This window comes from Brachionichthys hirsutus, chromosome 18 (genome assembly GCF_040956055.1).
Source record: "Brachionichthys hirsutus isolate HB-005 chromosome 18, CSIRO-AGI_Bhir_v1, whole genome shotgun sequence".
NCBI classification, from domain to species: domain Eukaryota; kingdom Metazoa; phylum Chordata; class Actinopteri; order Lophiiformes; family Brachionichthyidae; genus Brachionichthys; species Brachionichthys hirsutus.
Window position 1 is genome coordinate 4961147 of NC_090914.1, and position 4651 is coordinate 4965797.

The window sequence follows — 4651 nt, forward strand, 5'->3', positions numbered from 1 at the left end:
CACAACCTGTGCTGGAGGGGAACGGGCAGACCCTGTTGGGGGGCGGGGGGGTGACCGCCACACACTTTCCAGGGCCGGGGCGCAGACGGTGCAGCTGGGCCGGACGAGGCTGCTGTGGAGGCTCGCAGACGTCGCTCCGTGGACTACTGCCGTTCTGACAATGCACCGGGTATGCTGGGGTGAACGGCCCGGACAGAACCACGGAGAAAACAATAATGAGCCTCAGACAGAGTACAGTAGAAGCACATTCAGGCTACGGCTGCCAGCTTGCATCGGTCTACAAATTCAGTTGTTGGGCCAAACACCATGTGAAATCAACACAGACCGGAGTAATAATGTTTTGCATGAGACAGACAGGAAAAAGCAAAGCCTAATATTTATATTTATTTTTCCTTTTCTTTTCTTGCGCTAGAAGTATTTATAACCTCTTTTTATACCCATGAAAATGACATATGCTCCCTGTAAAGCTCACTGCATGTCAATTCAACCGTGCACATCATTTTGTCAGTGATCAACAATGCACAAGTTCTATTTAAAGATGTAAAACAGATTTTCTTTTTTCTTTTTTTTTCCCAATTCTAGTTTTCCGTGCTTCATTACATTCCAAGATTTGGCACAAGGGCTTAATGTAGCATCCACTCCACATGTCGCTGTTCGTCATTCGAATGCCTTCGTGGAGGATTAATGTTTTGGTTCCGCAGCAGCTCTTTGTAATGAATCAGTAAATCAAACTTTATTTTTACGGCCATTCGGATTAAATTAAAAGCGCTTCACAAGCTGTTGAAGTATGTAGAGTGCAATACCCATAAATGATGATACGAGACATTAAAATGAAAATAAAGATGATATTTTAAAATATTTATTTTATAAAACAAAATAAATATATTGTAGTAAAATAGATAATAAAGGACACTAGAATAAGAGTGAAAAATACGCCTTATAAATCCAGAGCAGTTAGACCTTTAGATTTATGTTTAAAAATGTGTAATATTAGTAATACTGGAAGGCTGTTTTTGGTTTGTTTGTTTTTCCAGATGTTTAGAGTTTTATGACCAAAAGCAACATCAAACATTTTTGTTCTACTTGGAATGAAATCGAAGAAGACGAGAATGGAGAATCTGAGATGGAGCCTTCCGTCATTTCTGACAGGAATCCTGGTGCAAGGCATTTCAGTGCCTTAAGCTAAGAAGAGAAATGTAAAAGAAGTACCCAGAATGTAAAACAGATGTAGTGTGTGTGGTCTCCTCCTTACTTCTTTTTTCTTCATTTAATTGTGGCTTGTTTTATTCTCTAAGCATCCAGAGAGGAGAGCTTTAAAACTGTCCGTCCTTCTAATTATCAAAGCAGAGCAGCAGAGAAGGAAATAATTCTGTTTAATTTAATGCAGATGACTGATGACTTTGCTTCACTGCTTTCACAACTTCTCAAGGCTTTTGGGATCCAAAAATGTTCAGCCAGTCTGTGTGTAACTGAGAAGCTTCAACACAAACGGTGGTCGTGGGGATTGGTGATGATTTATTTCAGCCACACACACACACACACACACACGATGCATCATCCTTATGCTTTCTGGGCTCCTATGAGTGCCATTCTTAGTTTTCAGTGCCACGGTTCCATCTAGCGGAGGATGCCACAGCACCAAGCAACAAGATTGTACCACACGTCACATTGGGAGGCATTGTAATGTCAGAGTTATGTCCTCCAGCCTACATATGGAATCATCTATGTTTCATTGTTTCATTCTGGTTCTATGCATGATTAATTTCTTTGATTTCTAAAAACAATGAAACCCACTTTGTTTGACAAAATAGATGCTGAGACTCTCCGTGTGTTTTGATGACTGTGGGAGAAACGGTGCATGTAATTCGACCATGATGGAGTGTAAAGCGCCCGAAACCCGCCCGTGAACAGCATCTGGGCCATCCTGTGTGCTGGATGGTGCTTGGACTGATGACGTAATCTCAGAGCTCCACCCTAGAGGTCAGTAGCTGGTACAGTCACAGACCATTCTGCTCGTTCAGCTATTATCACCCCCGCCAAGGAGGGCTTTGCTGCCGTTGTTGTTGGTCTGTTTGCAGGATTGTTGGGTTCAACAACCTAAAAGATGTTGACCACAATCTGAATCAAAACTGTCTCTGAGTGCGGTCTCGTTTTCTGTTAGTTATTGCAATACACTGTACAGCTCTTATCAATAATGACCACTATTACCAATAACCTCTTGATTAATAAGTAGACAGATGCTTAACCTGATTCAATGTAACCGTTGTTATTCCCAGCACAAACAAAATGGCCCTCCTATACAGGTTTGATGTATATTGGTGACATTTCATTACCCAGAAGCACATATTATGATATGGGAACATTACTATGCATGTAACATATTCAGGGAATTGTGTGCTTTTAGTGGGACCACTGGCAAAACTATTTCAATATATTCACATAATTCCCACATGCATACAATACAACATATGACGCCTTTTGCAATTTAGATATTTATTTTGCATATTTTGACTAAAGAGCCAAGGCTTGTATTTAGGTGCATCGCGTCAACTGTGTATTCCATCTTTTACAGATTGTACATATACACTTGAAATGATTTGAAATTTATCTTTTTCTGATTACAAATGATGTCAGTTCAATGTGTTGGAGCTCAAGAGCGTGGTTTATCTCCAGCGCATGGCTTGTTACACATGGAGTTTGCATTCTCACAACGTTGATATTTGTTTCCGACTGCATTATGTCCTGGAGCATCTTGTTATAGTAGCTATAAAAGCATTTAAGCCATTATTATATTCTCTCTTGTTTTAGTGTGATATGTCATTATTTTCTCATAAGCACTAAATCTGAAGTCCAGCTGAGGCTGGGGGGGAATTTCATTATTTTTTGCAGCAGACCAAATGAACAAATGAAAGCTTTTGGCCTTGTGGTGGCAGGAGGTTAATTAATCAAATGTGAGGGGACCACCAAAGTTAATAAGAATAATTCAGTACTAGTTTATCTCAGCTGCCATGTCTTAACTTAAACACGGGGTGGTGTTCATTCCTGGGGGTGGGCGGACTTTTACCATGCAGATAAAGTCAGAGGCAGGCAACTACAAGTTGTTCACAAGTACTTGAATTGGATTGTATTTCCACTTTCTTGGGTCAAAATCAGTTTTCTTTTTATTGCACATTATTTCAGGCTTTGGACAGACTCCATGTCAGCAGTCTGACAAGCTTCATTCATGTGTGGCAAAATAGCTAAAGGGCCAGCACTCCATTGAATGAGTCTGCAAAAGTCAATTCATTAGCGATGGGGTGTGTTAGTCTGTGAAAAAAGTTGTAGATGTTATTCAACGAATCCTAAGGAGCTTACTGAGCCAGATAAATTACCTGTGGATTTGGGGTTGTGGCCTACATTTAACAAGCAGGGAGGGTCTAATGAAATGGATTTTTATTATGGGAGACATGTGTTTCAATTTAGGCCATCTTTTTACAAATCTATCTATTGCAGGGTTTCCTAACACCACGAAAGTACAAACAGAAACACTTTTTAAAATCCTGCTCCTCTAAATTCTCCAAACATTTACAGGAACACAAAATAAGATTTTTTTTTTTTTTCAAAACCAGTCCAGTCAGGGTTCTTCTGCTTATCGGCTGCCTTTAAATATATATTTTTTTTTCCAAAGAGAAACAAGACCACCATTCATTCTTTATTTTTTTCAGAATAAAAATAGTTGAACAAAAACTTCATTCTTTCCATTTCCACTTGAATTTACAGCTAAGTTTGAAACACACACACGCACACCCGGAAATGTCCATTTCATCTCCTCCTGGCTCTAATCCTTATGTGATCCTACCTTTCCGACCCCCACGGCAGCCTTGACATGAAGGTATCGCGGCCTATTGCTGCATCTTTGATGAGGTATAGTCTATTTAATGGTTGGTGACACACACCTCACATCGGGTGCCACTGAATTTTGCATTTAGGATCGCTCCTCGTCTAGAACGGCACCACGCTAGGCCCGTTTTATACAGTTGGTGACGCACGCTTTCATTTTCTGGCATGACTTTGGAAGATAAAAGACACAGACTCATTTTACTGTGGAAACACACACAACTGACAAGAGAAAGAGAGACAAGACAATTGAGAAGATCCGTTCTCTGTCCAGGTGAGATCAACACCTGTGATGAAGGTCCCTGAGGGAAGTGAAGAACTATGATGTGAATGCACATATGCATGTATTACCAGATACAGGATTAATGGTTAGCTTCAATAAAAGGAACAGCTATCATTAATTTGCAGCGACTCAGTAATCACACGGATACCGACATTTTACACAGCATGGGCAACCAGTGACCTCGAGGGCTCCTTGACACAGCCCCTCAAGCACCTTCTAAATGTCATAAAGCAATTAAGACTCCAAAGCTTTCAACGGAAATGTCACACGCGGTTTTTTGTTTGTCGCTAAGTATCTGGACTGAGGCGGTCGACGATTTCGTTTTCCAATGCATCAGGGAAGATTCACACTCTTCCCCAAATGGAGGCAAAATCAGCAGAAACCAGATGCAAGTTCAAGCTTGTTATTGCAATATTTTAGTAGGGCGTGACACTGCAGCATTCCAAAATCCATCCCGGGCGTCTATCAGGATGGGATCCTCGTGTGGCGTTA